Source organism: Syzygium oleosum, unplaced genomic scaffold, assembly GCF_021117445.2.
Source record: "Syzygium oleosum isolate NSW1041296 unplaced genomic scaffold, Sole_v2.1 Sole_v2.17, whole genome shotgun sequence".
Lineage (NCBI taxonomy): Eukaryota > Viridiplantae > Streptophyta > Magnoliopsida > Myrtales > Myrtaceae > Syzygium > Syzygium oleosum.
The window spans coordinates 7,968,598-7,992,397 of NW_026607501.1; the positions used below are offsets into that span (position 1 = coordinate 7,968,598).

Consider the following 23,800-nt stretch of genomic DNA (forward strand, 5'->3'; position numbering starts at 1 on the left):
TTGGCAACGAGAGTGTCTAGGTATAAGCAACTACTTAAGGATAGAGATAGAAGGTTACATGAAGACTTTACACAAAACGTGTCTTTCGTGGCAAGATATGAGCCATACGATGAATCTGACCAAGATAAAATTCAGTAAGAAAAAATAAGATTTGCCAATGATAATGGGGCACATTATGACGCTTGGTTACCTAATTTAAAAGAATCGAATATTGATGAATCATTCAATTCTTTTGAAGGGGGCATTTGTTTGCACCAAAAAATGTCAAATTTTTTGTTATTATCATCGGTCCCACCTACCACCACCAACTTAATTTTATATATTTTTGCTCTGCTTATATAAAATATAAGTTATTGGCTCACCTTGCATATTGATCCGTACCTCTCTTTGCTTGCTCAAGTACAAAATTTTTGAATGCTAACGGGAATGCGACATGGGAGACTTGGACACATTTGTACCTAGACCACATCGCAATCCATTATTTTTTTGTGGGAAAGATTGCGAATCGATGAAGTTTGGCGCGTTAACAAGGATGAGAAAACGACCTGAATTGACCCCAAATGATATCTTGTCGAATACAATGCGCTTGTAGAGAAGCGCGATAGAGCTGTTTCGATGCTTGATCTGAGTTGGTAAGGCTAGCGATGCTTTTCGATTTTAATAAAAAAAAACTTTGCTTATCTGAAAAAAAAAAAAAAGTGATGGCAAATCATTAATGTCCCCATCCCAGAAGGGAGGGAGATAAAATAAACCCAAATTGCCTCAAGAAAAAATAATAAAATGAAGTGGCAATCCAAGTGATCTTATGGGGCTGCTTAGGTTTAGCCAATTGCAATTCTTCTTAATGGATCAAAACGTACAAGTGGGAGGTGATGGGGTTGACTCTTCTTGTCGAATAATGGATTTAAATTTCACCCTGGCAGGTACATCATTGCTCATTTATGTTGCTCCAATCCAATATGAACTTTATAATGATGAAGATGACGCATCGATCGTAGCTTTAATGATGGGTCCTCGAAATCGAATGTTACGCAGCACTATACCAGCACTTCAAGAGTCGTCCCTATTGTCTTTGAAAGCCATTTCCTATATCTCATGTTAATCCGCTCAATTTGAAAGTTGGGATTCTTGTTGAATTCCTCATCCTCGTGTTAATCCACCCATTTTGTATTTTTGGAGGGATATCACTTTTGATCCTTATGCTTTGTTCTAGGAAAGGGGCGTTAAAAATGTTATAACTTTTGTACAGCACTCGTTTTGCGCAAAAACATTTTGCCGGATCGCTTAAGTACCAAATCTGAGAAAATACAACCACCCTTTCAGTGCCTCCTACGACAAATAACTTGTAAAAGGTCTTACTTGGCTTTTTAAAAAAATGTCAATTCATACATGAAATTTTTTATAATGTGGTCTTTTTATACCTAAACCACATTGTATCCTCCTTAAATCGAATCTCTCTCTCAAAATAAACAAATCTCACTCTTTGGCCGCTTCTTCTCCCTCGCCTTTCCTTCTCTCATCTACAAGCTCATCGACTTTGGCGATGACCCCTATTCCTTTCCCTAACATGGCTGGATCAAAATCGTCCTCGACTCCAATGACCCCGACCTCGCCTCCTAGGTTTTTGGCCCCTTTGCTCCCAAGGGTGCCCATGAGCTCGCTTTTGGACGTCGATTGGCTTGGCCTCATGAAGTTCGTGCTCCTGAACGAGCGGCTGCCAGAGTGGGCCCCGCTTCATGCTTGACAACACTAAGGGCCCGTTTGGTAACGTGCCAAACAGTGAAAATTTCTGTTCTTTTGTTCCTAGAAATAGTTTGGGAACAGAAATGCGTTTGGTAAACTTTTTGTTCCCGGGCACATTTTTGCAAAAATTTGTGCCCAGAAACAGTTTTGGAAGAGAAACAAGAAGTAAAAAAAAGTTGCTTCTTGTTTCTCGACACAATTTTGAGAATGAGTTCTTTCTTCTTTTTTTTCTTTTCTTCTTTGTGTTGTTCTTCCTTGGGCTGTGGCCGGTCCGGCCGCCGGCGACCGGCCATAGCCCAGGGCCGACGAGGGCGTCATGGCCCTCGCCGGCCGCCGGCGGAGACGAGGGTCCCCCTCGCCGGCGAGGGCGAGGGCTGGACCCTCGCCGCCTGGGTGAGGCGGCTCGCCGTCGCGACCGATGGCGAGGCTCGGCCTCGCCTGATCTGGGCGAGGCCGGCGGTGAGGCAGGCGGCCAGGGCGGCGGCGAGGGCCGCGACGCCCTGGCCTGTGGCCGGTCGCCGGCGCCGGCGACCGGCCATGGCCAAAGAAGGGAAGGGTAGAAAGAAAAAAAAAAGAAAAAAAATATTAAAATATTATTAATAAAAAGAAATTTTGTGTAGTTACCAAACGTATTTCTGTTCTTTTCTATCCCAGGAATAGAAATTTTGGACAGTTACCAAACGCCTTTAAATGCTCAGAAATTGTTTCCGAGCACATAATCAAAAAGAATCATTTCTGAGTAGAAATAGTTCCCGGGCACAGAATGATTGTCATGCGCACCCTAAGGGTCGATGGGTGATGGCTGAATCGTGCTCTATGTATTTTGACCAAATTGCCATCCGAATGGTCAGGAGAATTTGGGAAAGTTGCTTGATTTGTTTGAATTAGGGTTTGAAGAATTTGGGAAATTACTTGATTTGTCCAAATTAGGGTTTATATTCGGGAGAAAGATGTTGAACGAAGTCATTTAGAGCTATCAATGTTGACTTAGAGCACCGGTGAGCCACGTCGGCCAGAAAAATTGACAAAATGTTGCTACGTCGGATTTCCATCTTCCCAAATTGGTGATAACACTTAAGTAATCGTTTTTTTTTAAAGTAGCACTTAAGTTATTCAACGAAAAATTTTGACACCAAAATGAGCGCCATATAAAAATTATGGCACTTCTAGTTTTCTCTTTATTTGGTTATCATTCATGTTTTTATATAATTTTTCTGGGACGATTGAAATTTTTCTGTCAAATTTCTATTTAAAATATGCTAGAAATTGCCAAGTTAGCTACAACAATTGATATGGGACGCATACATTAACAAGCCATTAAAACAAACGGCACTTTTGATTCTTATACTTTGTTTTGGCAAGAATAGCAGCCTTCATACAATTGATTGAAGAGATTTTACGTATGATTTTATCACAGTTCCATTTCGAATATGACCTAAATGATGTAGGCCGTTATTAATACATTGTATTTATATATACATAAATATAAATGAGTCTTTAAAGTTAATATCGATAAAATTTTCTTAAAGCCCTTTAATATCCAAGGGTTGAGATTGAATTCTGATAAACGGCACAAAAATATATCTCATATTAGATAGGAGTTAAAGTTGAAGTTAAAAAATATACAAATTACTCACTTATTAGAAGAAATAGTGCCAGCAACGTCTAATATGGATTTGAACTAAAATTGGCAATGTCATTATTGAATACAATGGAATTAACCCTAGTGAGAGTGTCTATCAGATTAAACACACTTGCAAGCATAGGAATCATCAATTAGGGTGCGTTTAACAACCATTCTGTTCCCGGAAATAATTTCAGTTCAAAAATGAGTCTTTTTTATTCCATATCCGGGAACAATTTCTAAGCATTTGAAGGTGTTTGGTAACTGTCCAAAATTTTTATTCTTGGAATAGAAAAAGAACAGAAATGCGTTTGGTAACTGCACAAATTTTCTTTTTATTAATAATATTTTGAATTTTTTAATATTTTTTCCTTTTTTTTTTCTTCTTCCCCTTCCTTGGCCATGGCCAGGTCACCGCCACCCTTGCCCTCGTAGGCCTGGCCGGTGGCCGACGGCCGGCACCCGGCCACAGGCCAGGAAGAAGAAGAAGAAGAAGAAGAAAAAAAAAAATTTCCATTTCTAATTCTTGTTCTTAGAATCAAGAAGCAACTTTTTTTTGCTTTTTGATTTTGTTCCAAAACTGATTCTGGGAACAAAAAATTTATCAAACGAATTTCAGTTCTAAAACTAATTCTGAAAACAAAAAAATAGAAATAGTTACCATTTAGCCGGTTGCCAAACGCGTCCTTATACATCTTTTTTTTAGACGGTATCGTCACGAAAGTTATTAGTTTTTTGTTGAAAAATAATATCCGGACACATCAACAAATGTCGATCACTCTCGGAAGTAATTAGAAGCTCGTCCACGATGGCGTCACGTGTCAATAACCGATGCTTTACTCGGCGATTCTTGTCGGATTCTGAATTGAAATTTTGACAGAAGGACTACTTTGTTCTTTCATCCATTGAAGAGAAAAAAATTGGGGGTGGGAAAAGGCTATTTTTTTTTTCTTCTTTTTAGGCCAAGGGAGGCAGCAAAGAAAAAGGGTTGGAAGACCAATTGCTTTTGTCCTGAAACGAATGGGGCTAAAAGCGCCAAGGAGGAGACGATTCTAAAAGAAGTGTGGTTCGATGTCATTATACAAGCCGAAAAGTGGAAACCGTGGGGCGGTGGTACCACCACCACCTTTCCTTGACCCTTTTTTGGCCTTTGCTTGCATTATTAGCCTGAAAAAGCAGAAGTTGGACCAGCCCTCCCGGTCGATTGAAACTGAAGCGAAAGCCAGGGATCGATTGCCAAACTCCATTCGTCATGCAGCTTTCAAACGAGCCCACGTCCCCAGTTCTGTCGAGACAGGTGATGGCGATCGCTGTGGCCCCTCTGTCATAAGTTGTAGCTTGTATCAGCCTTTTTCCCTTATCTTTGACATCCCAACTATCCTGAGGTGACTTCTGCGGATGTTTGTATTTCCATTTGTCCAAGTCACCAATCGAGCTAATCGAAAGTTGGTTTTCTGCTAAAGGGTATTTAGTTTTGTCGAACTAAGCGTGTATGTACTAATGGGCCCAAATTGACTCAGCCCATGTTCTAAATTTTTCCTTTTCTTCCCTCGATGGATTTGTGCTGAGCGTGAGAAGGGGCGGACAAAACAGGAAAGGAATGAAAGGGGAAGAGAGTGAGTTCGTCCGTGAAGAGAAGAAGGGGAAAAGAGAAAAAGTCTCGCGCGTTCGCTATCTGGACGTCCCGAGAAGTCGAATCAACTGTGAATTGCAACGCCGAGTAAGTATTCAAGCCTATTGTTCATTTAATCAGAGTAATTTTCGAGGTTGGATCGTAAATATGGAATTATGTGGATTTTTGGCTACGAAGTCTGATCTTGGAGTTATCGAGTTGTGAATATATATGAAAACGATAATTTAAGACATCATGGAGCTATAGGATTTAACAAAAATTGATTCCGAAGTACGGTTTGATTGGAACGAAATTCTGAAGTTTTGCGTGCGAGTTACGCGTTCGGATAATACACGTTACGAACGAAAATCAACGTTCGTTATTAACGGGTCCTTTGTTTACACGTCCGAGGATTTTTATCGACCAATAAGCATAGTTTCGTCGAGTAGTATGTTAGAATAGTGTTATACTTGGTTTTTTTTTAATCGTTTTCCAAATAATTGATAGGAATACGAGCGTGTCGGTTCGAGTAATCACCGTAGGTTGATTTTCCGCTTTTCCAAGTGAATGGTGTTATCTTTTCTATGAATTTATAAACTCATGCCTTAAAAGAGAAAGATATTCGATATATTATGAGTTATGAAAAAGCACGTTAGTTGCATAAAAATCTGGATCGGGTATTTACTACATTTTGGTATTTGTGAATGGTTTGAGATATGATTTAGTAATGGTGTTGTCAAACAATGTGTATAGATTGATTTGTGACCTTGGTTTATGAAATGGGTATGCGAAATGTATTATGGTTTAAGAAATGAATTTTTGGAATGATTTCAAAAATACTTTACAAAAAAGATTTATGGTGGTTGAGTTGAGTTGTGAAATGTTATATATTTGGTTTGTGAAATGTATTCTGGCTGATAAATGAAGTTGAGAAAGTTTATGCGTTTTGTTTTGAGAAATCAATTGATGATATGATTCTGGATTTGATTCATGGTATTTGAGGATGTGGGTTTGGTGTTCAATATCACTATAAACCCATTAAGGGCTTGTGGGTATGCGCATACTAGTTTTTTAACCAAGTTACCGGCAATATAGATGGAGACCTAACTAAGGAAGAATCTTGATCGCCTTGTCACTGGACGTTCTGTGTGACCATGGCTAGATACTTGAGCACGAGTTTGGTCAATGGAATGAACCATTGACATGTGATTTGAGATTAGTCAATAGAATGGACCATCGACATGTGATTTGATGAGATTAATCAATGGAATCGATCATTAATATGTGAGTTATTAAGATCGATCAATGGATTAGATCCTTGATATTTCGTTTTGATATTACTGATAAAATGATTATTTTAGTACTTTACTATTCACGTGATTGCGTATTTCATTATTCCTTTTGAACCCATATGCGTAAAATAACTTATATTGAAGTTGTATGTATAATATCAAACAAATTTGGGCTTATTGAGTTAAGCTATGGTTTTGTAAGTATCTATAGTGGGTGTTCGATCTGCTTAAAAGATATATGCACTACTCACTGAGCTATGATTACTCAGCCCATTCCTTTAAAATCTTTTCACGTTACTTGGTTAGAGGCCGATAGTAGACATGGCCACGGGCCGGTTTCGGCCCGGAACCTACCCGGGTCAAACCCGGGACTGGCCCGTTGGCCGGGCCCGCAGTTTGGAACCGGCCCGGAACCGCCGGTTCCGGGCCCGATTCTCTCCCAAAAAAAAAACAAATTTTTGTAACCCCAATCCTCTCTTATTGCAAAACAAATTTTTGCAATACCCAATGTTCGACAGTTGCGGTCGAAGAGGCACGCAAGCCAATACCCAATCATTTCTCTTATTGCAAAATAAATTTTTGCAACCCAATATTCGACAGTTGCGGTCGAACAAGCATTCAGTGCCGGAGATAATATTTTAGATGAACAACGTTCAAGATTAGTTCCGGAATCAGTGGAGGCTCAAGCTTGCGTCGATGATTGGATGAAGGCTCAATATCGACAACAAGAGATAGATTGGAATAATGAATCCGAATTCTTTGACGACGGAGATACCACCATTACCGATACCAGTACGGGAACGGGTAGCGACGATTGAGGGTAAAAGAACTACATGGATTTTGATTCTTCTATCCCCAAGAAGATATGTAAAGCGCTTAATGATAATTCATTAAGTTCAAGCCCGATCTCTTTCTCTCTCTTTTTCCCCAAATTTGATTACAATGTACATTTTGATTATATTTTATATTGAATAATTCATTATTTCATAATTTGATAATTCATTATTTTTTTATTTCATAATTTATTTTTTTAATTTTTACCGGCCGGTTCCAAACCGGGCAGGAACCAAAACCGGCCCGGAACCGCCGGTTCATACATGGCCACGAACTGGAACCGACCGGTTCCAAACCGTGGCCATGTCTAGCCGATAGTATGAGTGCGATATCGACAGGGAACTGTTGGTTGTGTTTCACGTTACGTCCTTTGGAAGGAAGGACGGCCGTGTTATTGCTCCTATTCTTGTAGAGTTGGGGGTGTGACGGTGTATGTCTCGGTCCGCCGTGGAAGGACTTGCACCCGAGCCTTGTTAGACCCGGCAGAAGTGGCCGGTGGCGTTGCAGCGAGAAGTACTCCTGCGCACCTACATCGCTCGGCTCGCGTGTGTCCTGGCCCCCCTTGTGTTATGGAAGGATTGAACTTGTTGCCGGGCTGGTTAACTCATCTTATCACTGCCACTTTTTCATTCCGATCGCTTAGTGTGAGAATTCCTCGTCTTAGTCAAAACCTAGAAAACGTCACTTTGCCCTTTGTGGCACGTTTCGTTACAAGCTGAACTCCATTCCAAGTCCATCCTTCAGACGTTTTCTCCAGGCACATAAAAATTGAGAGATGTACTTTCACTTTTCGAATGATGGAATATAAGGTGATTAGGTTTGCTTCATCCTCCCCAGTTTTCACAAACGAATAGGGCATTCGAAAGCCTCGGAATGCAAGCTGAGAGAGGTCCATATAGATAGAAAAACAAAGAGAGTTCGGTCGTCCGGGAGAGCTCCACATACTGAATTTTGATGCAAAAGTGAACCTAAGCTAATGGAAACAAGCCGAATGATGTCAAATCGCGTAGACAATGAGGTCGGGCCGGGGCGCGTCTTGAGGGCCGAACGTGAATGTACACGCTCCGTCTAGCAACGTCATGCCGAGGACGCGGCCAAGCCACACAAATCATCTCTAGACAAAATTTTTGCAGAGGCGACTGAAAACAAAGACTGAAATTCAGATCAAAGTAACACGAAAAGCATGAAAATTCTTTTCAACTTGAGCTAACTCATGAGAACACAATATGATTCGTACATGCGCGACTTTTAAAACTTGTGAGCAGATCCAGGGAGGAAAGCGTGCAATTAGCCAAAATCAAATTAAAATACAAAAGAAAAGAAAAGGAATTGATGAACCAACTGTGTATATATATTATATATATGTTGTCTATTATTGCTGAAGATATTGCCAATTTGCATGGGCTTAATCTTGATAATTCAAATGAATTTGAGGACCTACATCCAAGATTGGATCGCACGTCAAACCAATTTAAGTGGAATTCATAACCATGCAAACAAAAAAATATATGTATGTTTGGTTTTGTTTCCGGATAACGATCCCTAATTTTAATGAAATGCATGATAGATCTCTAAGCGAAAATCGAAGTTGCCTGCATTCCTCCTCCAACCACTTAAAAAGACGAAAGTGCAATACGTATGAAAAGCTGATGAAGTTGGCAATACATCTCGACAATGAATGGCCGTATACCTGCTTTACGTACCTTTGAAAGGAAACGTGAATCGTTCCAACATTTGTGGCAGAAGCGATCGACTCATCGGGCCATTATCTTCATCAACAAATCGTTTCTCTGCTGCAGCAGCGCAATGGATATATGAAATTCTGATAAGCTGCATCTTCAAACGTCTTTCAGAGTTTGGACGCCTTGATTCCTAGAGCTCTGAGATCTCCACAAGTTCATGCGAAATGGAACCCCCCATCATTCCATTAAATCTTCGAAATCTGACAGTCGCGGACAATTTGCTGAGGCCTTGCAGTCAATCCCTCATTTTAACACAACTGCGACTTTCTCCGGGCCCTGAACATCACGAAGCTTTGAACATCCTCTAATGCACAAAAAATTCAGGTTATCGCAACACGAGAGGTCTGGTAATGTTTCAATGGATATGCACCCCCGTATATCCAATTTTTCCAAGTTCTTCAATCTCTCAAGGCCTTTAATTTCGACTAGATTAACACATCCCTTAGCGATTAATCGCTTCAGATGTGTTAAGTGCAAAACGTCAGTTTTCTAAGGGACTGACAGCCCGCTACAAGTAGATCTTCCAAGTTTGTAAGTCTGTCAAGGCCTTGAACTTCAACTAGATTAACGACCCCTCTCATATCCAAGTATCTTAAAGACTCTATATGTTCAAGGCCGTCGAGGTTGGACAGCTTCCAGCATCCAGATACATTTAGTTTTACTAAGGATTTTAGTGGTTCCAGACCCTTGATTTCTGTCAGCTTGCTGCACAAATTGATCGAGATCTAATTCTGACAAGAATTTCAAACTTGACAAACTTCGCAACACTTTCAACTTATCGCAGCCGCAGACACGAAGTTCCAGTATTCCTGAGGGAAGCTTTGGCATGGATTCCAGAGATCGGCAATGCTTCATAGTGAGCTTTTTTAGATGGGTTAGGTGAGAAAGTTGAGGCAATGGGCAATGTTGACAGTTCAATCGCAGAACTCTTAAAAGAGGCAGGAAACTCTGGCAGCTGCTGAAGTTTGTCACATCTGGTTAACAGAAGGCATTGCAGTGAAGATAGCTTACTGAGGCTTTGCGGCAGCGATTGAAGCATCTTGCAGCTGCTTAAATCAAGTGTTTCAAGATGAGAAAGCTTATCCATTGCACCGTGGAAGCCGGAGACGCATGTCCTACGTAATATAAGGATCTTCAGTGAAGACAACCCATCTATAGGAATTTCCCCTCCCAGACTCTCACAGAATGAGGCAATTAATTCTTCAAGTTTGCCCAACTTGCTAAGAGTACTAGGTAAATCACTTTAATGCTCACTTCTAATCATTCTCAAAATTTTCAAGTTTTTCAAATCCCCAATGGACTCGGGTAATTCCCAAATATCTGTGTATGACAAATCCAATTCAGTCAACGATTCCAACTTCCCAATTGAATCGGGGATACGATCGAAACAATGATGAGCTCGGAGGTCACCTTCGTAATTTGGAAAAGTCCTTTTGCCTAATGATAGGTGCTGCATTTTCACAAGAGATCCGATACTCTTTGGAAGTTCAAATAAACTCATGCAGTCTGTCGAGTCCATGGTCAACAAATTTACCAGATGGAAAATACTTGTAGAGGTGTCAAACGGGTGAGTCAGGTCGGGTTTGGGTCTAGTTAAAAATGGTCATATCCATATTGACTCATTTAATCCGTTTTAACCCATATTCATGTAGTGTAAATCTAATTACCCATACCCAACCCAACCCAACCCAACCCATACTCGACCCATACCCGATCTGACTCGTATTCTAAAAAACTTTACAATCCAATTTAGAAAAAAACTTATTTCTTATAATATTTATATTGCTAAAATGCTTCAATGCAATATAAAAAAAGTGAACAATTTTTATAATTTAAAAAATTAAAATTTTTATATTTTTATATGTCCTTATTTTCTTTTTATTTCTTTTTTTTAAATGAAAATTTTAATTTTTCTTTTTTTTTTCCTTTTTCTTTTTCCTTCTTCTCTAGCCGATCATCGGCCACGGCGACGACCGACGACCGGCTGCAGGTGATCTCGTCTGGCGAGCTTCGAGTTCGCTAGAGGTCGGCGAGCTCCAACTCGTCCAAATCGGCGAGTTCAAGGCTCGTCCAAATCACAAGCTCGCCGGAATCTAGCGAGCTCGCATGAGCTCAAAGCTCGCCTATGGCCAGTTGCCGGCAACCGGCCGGAGAAGAAGGAAACAGAAAAATAAAAATAATTTAAAGAAATTAAAATTTTGATTTTTTAAAAAATAAAAAAATAATTTTTTTTTAAAATAACACTTAAGCTATTTAGCCTACAAGGTTACAAGTTAATAATATATATGGGTCAAATATGGATTGAATATGGGTTTGTGACAAACCCATATTCAATCCATATTTGACAAACCCATATTCAACCCATATTTGACCTATATAAGCTTGGACTTTAATATTGCAAACCCATTTTCATATGTTTTCAAAATTTCAAGTGATCCATATTCAACCTGAATCCACTAAAAATGAGTTAATAAATGGATTTCTGACTCATAGTGCCACCTCTAAGTACATGGAATTCCCCGTATAGCGGTTCTGTGTAGATCAAGTTCCTTCGGTCCTTCCAACTTGCCCATTTTCTGCGGGTAGCTCTTGGAGCTTCCAACATTCGGACAAGTCCAAAGAAACTAGACCCTTGACTTCTCCAATAAAAGGGTGAATTTGCTCCAGATCATAACAATAGCGAAGCACTAATATCTCTAAATTGTGGAAAGCCGAGAGATCAGGAGTAACTTTTAAACAATGGCAATATGTAATCTTTAGAACTTTCAACCGCTTCGCCACCTGCAAAACAAAATGATTTGACAAAGTTTCGCTAAGAATAAGTCGTTAAAAACAAAAGACCAGACAACAGACTCTCCATCTGACCTTGAGATGACTCCAACCTTCCCGAAGCTCTGAAACGTCCATTCTTGATAAATCAAGTATGACTAATTTCTCTAGACGAAAACTAGTAGCCGCGGATGCAGGACGTCCCTCCCACACAAGCCATCATAACTTAGGAAGCAAGCTTTTGGTATCTCCAATCAGTTTCGCATCGCGCACTTGAAGTAACCGTAAGTCCGGTAGTGTTTCAAATTGTTTAGTTATGAATTTATGGTGCGCTCGGTATTCGCCGAGACTAAGGGCCTGAACGCGACCTTTTCCAATTCCCTACACGAAAGTTGCATCAGATCAACTAATCAGTGGACCGATATCACTTTGCCTTCATTCTATAGTGGTGAACTTGACGCTCGGGTCAGTCCAGAGCTTATCATACATATAATTATTTGTGTTTTCTATGATGAATAAAGTCATGTAATCACCCTCTCCGAAGTTACTGCGAAACATTGTATCTCCATTTCGATTTCTTCCCTTCTTTTGTGACGCAGCGTTTAGCGAATAATTCAAGCAAAACCTTGCTTAGAGAGAAAAATCTCGAAATTCAATATTGATGATAATAATGTTATCCTTCAAAACAAACCCTAAACACCCTTTTATAGAGGTTAAACCTAATTACAATAGGAAACCTAATCATAATAGGAAAGTTACCTAATATGAATTAGAAACCTAATCATAATAGGAAATCTAATCATAATAGGAAACTTAATAAGCATCAAATAGCAAAATTACAAAAATGACCCTTAAAATTAACTCATAAAAAATACTAAAATAATAGAAAAAAAAACCATCTAATCGCATCACCGTTTCGCTTTCCGTTTGGACTTCTGTTTGTCCAATCGATCCAGAAACGCACCACTAATAAATTCCACATCATTCTCCTCCACTTGAAAAGAACTCGCCCTCGAGTTAAAATCAGGATCTGGATATAACGGCTCTGTGGACTCATGAAACGGTGACAAATCAGCAACATTAAAAGTGTTGGATATGCCCATGCTATGTGGAAGGTCTATAACATAAGCATTATCGTTAATCTTCTTGCTGACAGCGTAAGGTCCGTACTTCTTTGGCTGCAATTTGTTATAAGATCCAACTGGTAATCGCTCTTTACGAAAAAAAAATCATGACCTGATCACCTACCGCAAATACCTGCTTCCGCCTGTGCTTATCTGCTCCAGCTTTATACTTCTGATTAGCTTCCTTTAGCTTCTGTTTGACTTCATGATGCACTTCCACAATCTGTTTAGCCATATGATCCGCCACTACACTTTTATCCGCTTGCTTAGGCAACTGGACCAAATCCAAAGTATGCTGAGGCGCATTTGTATAAACAACAGAAAAAGGCGACCTGCCAATAGAACTATGAACTGCATTATTATAAGCAAACTCTGCTTGTGATAAAGCAACATCCCATTGCTTCGGCTTATCTCCACAAATGCTTCGAATTAAGTTTCCCAGAGTTCTATTAACCACCTCTGTTTGCCTATCAGTCTGCGGGTGAGCAGTGCTACTGAAATTCAAAGATGAATCAAATAGCTTCCATAAAGTCCGCCAAAAATGCCCTAGAAATTTACTATCCCTATCTGAGGTAATAGACTTGGGCACACCATGCAAACGAACCACTTCCTTAAAGAATAATTTGGCCACACTTATTGCATCAGAAGTTTTCCTATAAGGAATGAAGTGCGCCATCTTGGAAAATCTGTCAACCACAACGAAAACAGAATCCACGCCTCTTTGTGTCCGTGGTAAACCAAGCACAAAATCCATGGACAGATCTTCCCATATATTGTCATGAATAGGTAATGGCATATATAAGCCTGTATTATTAGATTTCCCCTTAGCAGTCTGGCAAACATAACACTTTTGTACGTACCTGCTGACATTTCTACACAACTGGGGCCAGTAAAATCGCTCCCGGACTGCAGCAATAGTTTTATCACGACCTAGATGTGTAGCTAATCCACCATCATGTAAATCGCGAATTACCTTCTCTCGTAATGATGTCCGAGGAAGGCAAAGCTGATTGCCACGCATCAGATAACCATCCTGCACATAAAATTCTTGTACAGGTTGACCAGCAGCACATGACTCCCAAATTTTTCCAAAGTCATCATCTGTATAACAGTCTTTCAGCTGCTTGAACCCTAGAATTTCTTGGCTCAACGTAATCAACAAGCCAGCTCTCCTACTCAATGCATCTGCTACAACATTATGCACACCTGACTTATGCTGTAATCTGAAAGGAAATTTTCGCAAAAATTGACACCATCGCGCATGCATATCTTTGCTAATCCTCTTCTGATTATTCAGATACTTCAAAGCTTCATGATCAGAATAAAGGACGAATTCTTTCCCAATCAGATAATGCTCCTAGGTCTTCAAAGCCGTTACGACAGAATAGAATTCTTTATCATAAGTGCTCCACTTCTGCCTTGCGTCACTGAGCTTCTCACTAAAATAGCAAACTGGTCTGCGCTCTTGAGATAAAACAGCTCCTATACCCACTCCACTAGCATCACAGTCAACTTCAAACAGTTTATCAAAATCAGGTAAAGCAAGAACATGTGCAGTACATAACTTCTCCTTCAAAATAGCAAAACTATTCTCAGCTTCCTCTCCCCATAGAAATTTGCCTTTCTTCATACATTTAGTAATTGGGGCTACGATAGTACTAAAATTCTTAATAAATCGCCGATAAAAAGTAGCCAACCCATGAAAACTCCTAATGTCATAAACTGTTTTAGGAGTCAGCCACTCTCTGATTGCTCTTACCTTCGCCTCATCTACCTCTATTCCTTCAGCAGTAATAATAAACCCCAAGAATAATAGCTTATTAGTTAAAAAACTGCACTTCTTAAGATTAATATACAGCTTATTAATCTGTAAGGCTGTCAACACCTCCCTTAAATGCATCAGATGATCCTCCTCAGTCTTACTATAAATCAGGATATCATCAAAATAAACTACAACAAATTTGCCAATAAAAGATTTCAAAATCTAATTCATAAGCCTCATGAAAGTGCTTGGAGCATTGGAAAGTCCGAAAAGCATCACCAACCATTCGTACAACCCCTCCTTTGTTTTGAAAGCTGTCTTCCACTCATCTCCAGGCCGAATCCGAATCTAATGGTACCCATTCTTCAAATCTAGCTTCGAGAACCACTTAGCACCGTGCAACCTATCCAGCATGTCATCCAATCTCGGAATTGGAAACTTGTAACCCACGGTTATTTTATTAATGGCCATGCTATCTACACACATCCGCAAACTCTCATCTTTCTTAGGAGTCAACAAGGCCGGAACAGCACATGGGCTCATGCTATTCTGAATGTGTCCCTTTCGCAACAACTCCTCCACCTTCTCTTTTAGAATCTCGCTCTCTTTTGGACTCATCCTGTAGTGCGGTAAATTTGGCAGACTAGCACCAGGAATTAAGTCTATATGGTGCTAAATATCGCACATAGGCGGCAACCCATCTGGAATCTCTTTAGGCATCAGTTCACTAAATTCCTTCAATAAAGGCCTGACTGCTTCAGGCTACTCCTCCACTTGTAATTCAGCCTCAGTCTCAATTGTTTGTTTTATGACCAGCACGTGAATCTGTCGAGTCTCCTTAACCTCGGCTTCAAATTTCCTCGTAAGGGTAAGGAAATTATTTTCAGCAGCTTGTTTTCCTTTGTTCTTCAGTGGCAGCAACGTATACTTCACTCCATCCTTCACAAGGTTATACTGATTGCTTCTTCCCGAATGTTGAGCATCTACATCAAATTGCCACGGCCTCCCAAATAACACATGACATACATCCATGTCTACTACATCACAATACAGCTCATCATGATACTTACTGATGGAGAATGGAATTTTACATCGCTCAGTTACCTGAATGCTTTCCGCTCCAAATTAATCCATTCTAACGTATAGGGATTAGGATGCTTCTCCACGAGTATCCCCAGCTTCTTCACTGCCTCCTTCCCAATGATATTCTCCATACTTCCACTATCAATAACCACAGCAAAGATCTTTCCCAGAATGGTGTACTTGGTTCGGAATAACTGATGGCGCTGCGAATCATCTTCCTATTTTGGGGCCAACATCATCCTGCGAACCACACAGTTTACTTGCTCCTCTTCTTCATCTTCAAAATCATCGTCCTCACCATCCGGCGCACAGCAATATCCATCTTCCTCCTCTTCTCTCGCTGCTACGTTTACGGTCTTTCTTTGAGGGCATTCATTAGAACGGTGCCCAGGCTGATTACACCTGTAACACTTTATCGCGGCTGGTTTAGTATAAGGGTTAGGGTTCACAGTTTTCTGTGCTTGCGTTCCCTTATCCCTCGGCTCGTTCATAGGGCGTTTTTCTACCGCCTTATCTTCCTGATTTCGCCCTGCGTTAAAGCGATTATTGAAACTGCTCTTTTCTACCGAACTGCTCAAACTGCAACCTCGATAATTTTCGTAGCCTCTTCTTCCCCTATCTTGCTGCATCAATTCTGCCTTCATCGCCATATTCTTGGCTTCAGTTAAATTTCGCAGAAACTGCACTCCAATTTTATCTCGAATGAAGGGTTTCAAACCATCAAGATATCTGGCCACCTGCTGTCCCTCCGTCTCTGATAAATTATTCCGCTCCACCAATCTTATAAATTCGGCCGTGTACTCATGCACAGTCCGATTGCCCTGCTGGCAACGTTGGTACTGCTGGAATATAATCTGCTCATAGTCGGGTGGAAGGAATTCTTGCTTCAGTAGCCTCCTCATCCTAGTCCAAGTTCGAACTCTCTCTTTCCCTTCTCGTTCCCTCCTATTCTGTAATCTCTCTCACCATGCAGACGCACCCCCCTTTAATCTACAGGCTACTAATCGCACCATTTTCTCACCAGGGGTCTCCATATAATCGAAAAATCTATCTATATCAACAAACCAATCCAGAAATTCTTCTATACCCAGACTACCATTAAAATAAGGGATATCGACTTTCAATTTAAAGTCGTTACCTTCACGATCGTCATAGCGTCGTCGTCCATCTCTCCTATCATGCCTTCTCTGAAGTCCTCCCTGACGATTTCTGCCACCATAATCAGCACGTTCCTCATCAAATTTTTCAGTTTCTTCCTCTTCCGAACTCTCTGAAAACAGAGGGTTATTCTGCCTGCGGACAGGAACAGGCCTATCAACAGGATCACCGCGAGCAAGATCTGCACCCGGCCTTCTGTCGTTCCGCCGATTCCGATTCACATCAACGCCGAGACCGTCGAATCGTTCTGTTAACTCGTCAAATCGTTCTTCGAAACGACGAAGACTTTGATCGAATCGTTGATCCAAGCGTTCCATTAAACGCTGCTCCAAATGTTGCAGCGCGTCATCCCCAAGGGTTGGGGCTCTAGTCTCCTGAGCATCGTCACGAAGACCACCGCCAGTCGCCATAGGCTCTGATACCACCTGACGCAGCGTTCAGCGAATAATTCAAACAAAACCTTACTTAGAGAGAAAAATCTCGAAATTCAATATTGATGATAATAATGTTATCCTTCAAAACAAACCGTAAACACCCTTTTATAGGGGTTAAACCTAATTACAATAGGAAACCTAATCATAATAGGAAAGTTACCTAATCTGAATTGGAAACCTAATCATAATAGGAAATCTAATCATAATAGGAAAGTTAATAAGCATCAAATAGCAAAATTACAAAAATGACCCTTAAAATTAACTCATAAAAAAATACTAAAATAATAGAAAAAAAACCATCTAATCGCATCACCGTTTCGCTTTCCGTTTGGACTTCTGTTTGTCCAATCGGTCCAGAAACGCACCACTAATAAATTCCGCATCATTTTGTTTAAGCTATATGCTCCTTTTCCTTTTCTTTTCTCTTATTCTATTATCGTTTAAACACTTAAAAAGTTTTCTTTCTGTAACTACATAGGAAATGTCTACCATGACTAGGGGTGTGCAAAAAACCCAGGACCGCCCAGGACCGCCCAGGACCGCCCGGGACCGGACCGGAACCATGACTAGCTGGTAAAAACATCACTTCCTAGTCACATCAAGGAAATAATATAAGGACAATAATCTCGGCTGTGAGGTCTAAGATATATTTCAATTAAGAGAATTCATGCAAGAGAGTAGAACAAAGATGAGGTAACAATCACCTTATTTCTCTATAGTACTTCCAGGGCTTCCTCGTAGACCCACAACCTACTTCGATTCATAGGCTCATTGTAATCTTCTTGACGAACAATTTCCCTACCAAGGTCTCTAAGTTGATCATGCATTTTCAACTTATGGTCATCTCCAATTTTTATTAGCGACATAAAGCTCAATATTTCGATCACCATCCCCGGAAAAAAAATCACAAACATCCCACGTGTAGGATGCAATTCTTAAATCAGCTCCAATAAAGAAACAAGCAATATCCAAAAATATCTATCATTCCTCATAGCTTAAGGCATCATAATTTATCCTCAGCTTCTCTTGCACTTTACTATGAGGTACTTTCTTTAACTTCTTTAATGCGTCTTGCCAGAATGCTCAGTTTCTCCCACACAAAAAAGAACCTACAACCTCCTGAGCTAATGGAAGCCCTCCGGTAGTGGCTATGACATCTTTTGAGAGAGACTCAAATTCATGCGGAGGAAAGTCCCTCCAAAAAGCATGTCTACTAAACAAGGTCAAAGATTGATCCCTGGTAATTTCCTTGAGTTCGTACTCGCAGTTCACTCTAGCATCATCAAGAACATACTTGTAGTTATGATTATCTTACTTCCTATCTGAAAACAGTAACGTTTCCCAAGCAAAACTTTTAGCTGGTCATTATCATCTACATCATCTAGAAGAATGAGGACTTTGCTACGTTTAAGTCTAGATTCCATGATCCATATTCCTTTATCCGTATTCGGCACTTCATCCTTTATTCCCATATCGTACATTAATTGCTTCTGCAAACATGAAACGCCCTTGCTCTGGGAGGATTCTCGAATATCTGCAATTGAACTACAATGCTGAAATTTGTGAGAGATCTTATTGTAAACAACCTTGGCTAAGGTTGTTTTACCGATACCCCCGTTCCATGAATACCAACAATTTGGGGAGCACTAGGGTTATCATCCAGCAATTTCAGAACATCCTGCCCAGCATTATCAATTCCGACAAGTTCTTCTAGAACAACTAGCTGCAATGCCTTCTTTAACTCGCTCAAAACTGTTCGGACGACCATTTTCACCAATTCTCCTTCGTGGCTGTTTATAAAGCATTCAAGATAAAGTGCATTAGAAGAACAATCATATCCTGTTATATCTCATCATTACAACACTATACATATAAGAATAAAAACAGCTCCCGCAAGTTGAGAAACGCACGATTGTATAGCCTCTTCTATAGCCAAGATCCTGTTGAAAGAAAGTAAACAAGGTTTGGATATAAAATGAAATACCCGTTGGCAGTTGTCTCAGAATCCCATCCTTTGAGGCAAGCCACTTCTTGGAGTGCTTGTTTCCATTTCGCAAAAGCTTCCTCAGAATACTTCCCACTTAAATGGGAGAAAGCCTCTCCAAAGCTCCCTTTTTTGGTGTCGCACATTGGCCGGTTTAACCTGGTAAAATATGGGCAAGACAACATGCCCGGTGCTCTTCCTACACTCGGTCATTTGAACGAGCTCTTGAAGGCACCATTTGCTTGAAGCGTAGCTCCGAGAGAGAATTGCGATCGAGATCTTACTGTTCTTAATGGCCTGGAGAAGACAGGTGCTGATGTTCTCACCTTCCCGAAGCTCATCGTTGTCTCTGAACACGTGGATTCCAGCATCGAAGATGCTGTTGTGGAGGTGATCCACGAAGTTTTTGCGAGTATCCTTGCCACTGAAGCTCAAGAACACATCGTAGCTGTTACTTCCTGTCGAGGTGGCAAACGAAGGAGACGCGCCGGTTTCATCTGCTTTTCTACGGGTCATTTTTTTCCTGTTCTTGACAAAATTGTACGCGAGCACAAAGAGAAGAATGGGCACAACCAACACCGTAGGAGAACCCACAAACGCTAGATCACGTTTTATTGTCACTCCTTCATTAACTCTCCAGCCGAGTCTCTCTGTGGATATGAAGATCAGATTGGCCAAGAAGATGACCACGCGGAGCCGAGCTTTTCGCAATTTATACTTCAAGATGCACATTGATCAAGAGGGGAGAAAAAAATAGACGAATCGACAGAACATCACTGGATTGAGTCGTTGCGTGAAGAGGCTGGACCGGTGAAGTTGGGCATCTTGTTTTGAGTACTTAGATAAATGAACTTGTTCATTGACCTGGACTTGGCAAAGTGCTTTAGTCGTCGCGTTCGAGGCATCATCCGGTGAATGATCATCCCGTTCTTCACTCCTCCAAGTGGGCCTTTCCTTTTCGCGTGCTGACTCGTTGCTTCTACGGATTATGTTGCTTCGTTTAATATATTTTCACTTATTTTCTTTAGCTTTTGGCCCAAATTTTGCTAGTACTATTGGTTTTGCAATTTTTTTTAGGTTAGACCACTTAGGGCGCGCATAGTAACATTTCTATTCCAGAAATCAATTTCTGGCCATAAATAGATTTTTCTATTTCTATTCTGTGAACGAGTTTCTGAGCAAAAATGTGTGTTTGATAACGACACAAAATTTCTATTTCCGAAATAGAAATTCGTTTGATAACGACATAAAATTTCTCTCTATCAAACGGAAGGCGACCGGTGGCGGGAGGCGGCTGGCGGTGGCGGGAGGCGGCCGGCGGCAATAGCGAGTGGCAAAGGGGTAACCGGCTAGTAGCGAGGGCAAGCGATAAGAAGAGTTTTTATTTCTCATTTCTATTCCAGAAATAGAAAAGTAATTTTTTTTTTACTTCTGATTTCTGTTCCAAACCTATTTCTGGAATAGAAATTTGTTCCAGAAATAGAAAAATGAAATTGCGTTACCAAACGGATTTCTGTTCCAAACCTGTTCCCGGGAACAGAAAAATAGAAAAACAGAGAAATAGAAATGTTACCATGCGCGCCCTTATTGTAATGATAAATAGTTTAATTATGGGACCCCATATTCCACTTGATTAAAATTTTTCTTGAGCCAATTTGCAATTTTTTTTTTGAAATGTAGCAAGCAGCACGAACAATTACATGTCTAGAAACGAAGGAGAGGGCCTCATGTCAATTCCTTTGAGGCTTGTTGGGCAAAGAAAATATTGGGTAGTCCCGGCCCTCCGCATTGGAAATTTTCTCCCGCGGAATAAAAAAAGAGATCAATGATCAGTTATTCAAATGGAGGGTGCATGCTTAGAGACCTATGGCGTAATTCGAAAGACACCAAGCCAACGGTATAGACAGCAATTGTTATTTCCACTTACTTTTTATACTTTGACTTGTCGGTTTCAATCTCTCCAATTAGTTTGGCTCAAATTAAGATGGCCGGCTGGAGAAATATCGCAGCATTACGTATAGACAGCATTAAGAAGGGAAGTGCTCTCCTTCGATCGGCCTTTTAATTGATGATTTATCTATATGGAAATCAACCGAATTTCGGCCCTTTAATTGATGATTTATCAATATGGACATCAACCGAATTTTTCATAGTCAAGTTTAGATGGAGGCTGATATCTCTCTAAATAGCTGGACAAGTCTAATATACCGTGTGCCAAATACGGAACTTGATTTTGTGATTGTAATTTTGAAAAAGCTCCCGCAAATCTCTGTTGTTGATCAACTCTTCTATCAAATTTCCATTCAAAATATGTTAGAAATTGCCAAGTCAGCAACAACAATTGACACGTGGCGCCGACACTTACAAACCGCTAAAGAAAATGACATTTTTTATTTTTTGTACTGTTTTGGCAACAGTAGCAGTCCTCATATAATTCATTGATGAGACTTCGAGTAAGATTTTTCGCATTCTCAATTTCAAATACTATCAAAAATCCATTCAAAATAGATAATGCATATCATATGTAAGTCTTTATAGTAAATAATTGATGGGTTTTATTAGTAACCACTGAAGAAACTTATGTAAATGCCATTTAGTTTTGGAGGATTGGGATTGAATTGGAAGATTTCTCACGAACGGTCCAAAAATATTTCTCATAATGGATAGGATATAAAGTTGAAGTTAGTATTATAAAAAATAAATACATATGTATAAAAGTAGTGCTATAAACGTCTATATATATGGATATAAACTAAAAATGATGATGTCATTATTGAACACAGTGGAATTAATCTTAATGAGAGTGTCAATCAGATTAAGCACACTAGTAAACATAAGAATTGCCAATCAATAGTTGGTCTTAAAATGACATCCTCATAAGATTTTAGATGAAAACGTGACAAAAGTAATTAGCTTTTTGTTGAAAATAACATAGAGATTGGTTTTGTTGCTATAGCAAAGCGCATGAACTAAAACCAAACCTTCTTAAAAGTATAAAGACCAAAAGTACAATATGTTTGAGACACTTGTACATAAAGAAAATTATCAAAAAAGTCATAAACCTATTGCAATTGTACTAATTTAGTTATAAACATTTTTTCTTTACCAATTTAATCATAAAGTTTTTGCATTTATGCCAATTTAATCCATCCGCCAATTTTGGCCAGAAATCGCTGACATAGACACTGATTGTCCTACGTGGCGTGACTATCCTACGTGGCGCGACCTGCGTCGATGTTAACAAATTTTAATAATATTTTAATATTTTTCTGAATTTTTTAATTTTCTTTTCCTTTTTTTTGTTCTTTCTCTAACTTTTTTTTTCTTCCTTCTTCCTCTGGCCGGTCGTCGAGTAGAGGTGAGGGCCAGCATAATCGGCTAGAGGAAGAAGGAAGAATAAAAAACAAAGAGAAAGAAAATAAAATAAAATAAATCAAAAAAATATTAAAATTCGTCCTATGTCACGCCGGCCGTGCCATGTAGGACAGGTGGCATCTATGTTAGTAATTTCCAGCTAAAATTAGCTAGATTGACTGAATTGATACAAACGCAAAAAGTTTATGACTCAAAATGGCTAAACAAAAAGGTTTAGAACAGAATTTTTGGTAATTCTCCCCTTGTACACAAAGACACCACATGTCAGTAATGATCACCCACTGGGCACGCGCGGCCTAGTGGTAAGGGAATTGGGTGAGGTGGAAACGTTTAGTTTCAGGTATAAAGTTCAATTCTTAAGTCTACAAAGAGGTGGAGTAAAAGTCTTAGAGAGAGAGAAGAGTTAGAGTAGAACGGATCAAAAAAAATATAAATAACAATCTTCACTCAATAACTTCTTGCAAATTTTAACTGAAATTTTGACGGGACTTATATTGTCATTGTAGAACATTATGAGGACTGAAATTGTATAGAAACAAAGTACGTGGATTAAAAGCAAAACCCCCTAATACTTCAGGGACCAAAAATGTAGTTTCCCCTGTACTTTATATTTGACAAGGAATTCAAAATGTGACTAATTGAAAGGGCTTTAAACCGGTTCAAACATGCCCCTGAACAAAATGCACACTATAAACCGGTAAATCCTGTTTTGTTAATTTAGAAGATCGAATAAATCTCAGTAGAGAATTACTCTTATCGAGTTGGAACATCCGGTCGATTGAAATAAAAAAAGAAGCCGGGGTTGATTTGCCACTCCATCGCCATGCAGCTATCAAATAGCCCACGTCCACTTCTGTCACGACAGGTGATCGCAATCACCGTGGCCCTGTCATAAGTCGGCGGATGTGGTCGGTGTGCTGTAGCCCGAAGCACACTTGTGCATCTACGTCGCTCGGCTCGCGTGCATCCCAGCCCCCTTTCGTTATGGAAGAATTGAACTTCTTGCCGGGCTGGTTTATTCATCTCATCGCTGGCGATTCTTGGGAGTGTTTTTGCCCCTTATTTGTATGGCTATTACCGCCACGTTTCATTACGATCGCTTCGTGTGCGAATTCCCCATCTTAGCTAAAACCTAGAGAACATCACTTTGCCCCTTGCCGCATGTTTTGTTACAAGCTAACTCAGTTATAAGTCCATCGCACAAACTTCTTCTCCGGCCACAAAAATCAAGCAAGAGATCAAAACAATTCTCCGACCTCCATAG

At 40.0% G+C, this 23,800-nt stretch overlaps 3 pseudogenes; all 3 read right to left on the minus strand.

The window, feature by feature from the left end:
* Positions 1-9,090: 9,090 nt before the first annotated feature.
* LOC130140224 (uncharacterized) lies at positions 9,091-11,201 on the minus strand (annotated as a pseudogene).
* A 147-nt stretch (positions 11,202-11,348) lies between these two features.
* LOC115678969 (disease resistance protein L6-like) lies at positions 11,349-18,945 on the minus strand (annotated as a pseudogene).
* A 158-nt stretch (positions 18,946-19,103) lies between these two features.
* LOC115678970 (disease resistance protein RPV1-like) lies at positions 19,104-23,798 on the minus strand (annotated as a pseudogene).
* Between the last annotated feature and the right edge of the window lie 2 nt (positions 23,799-23,800).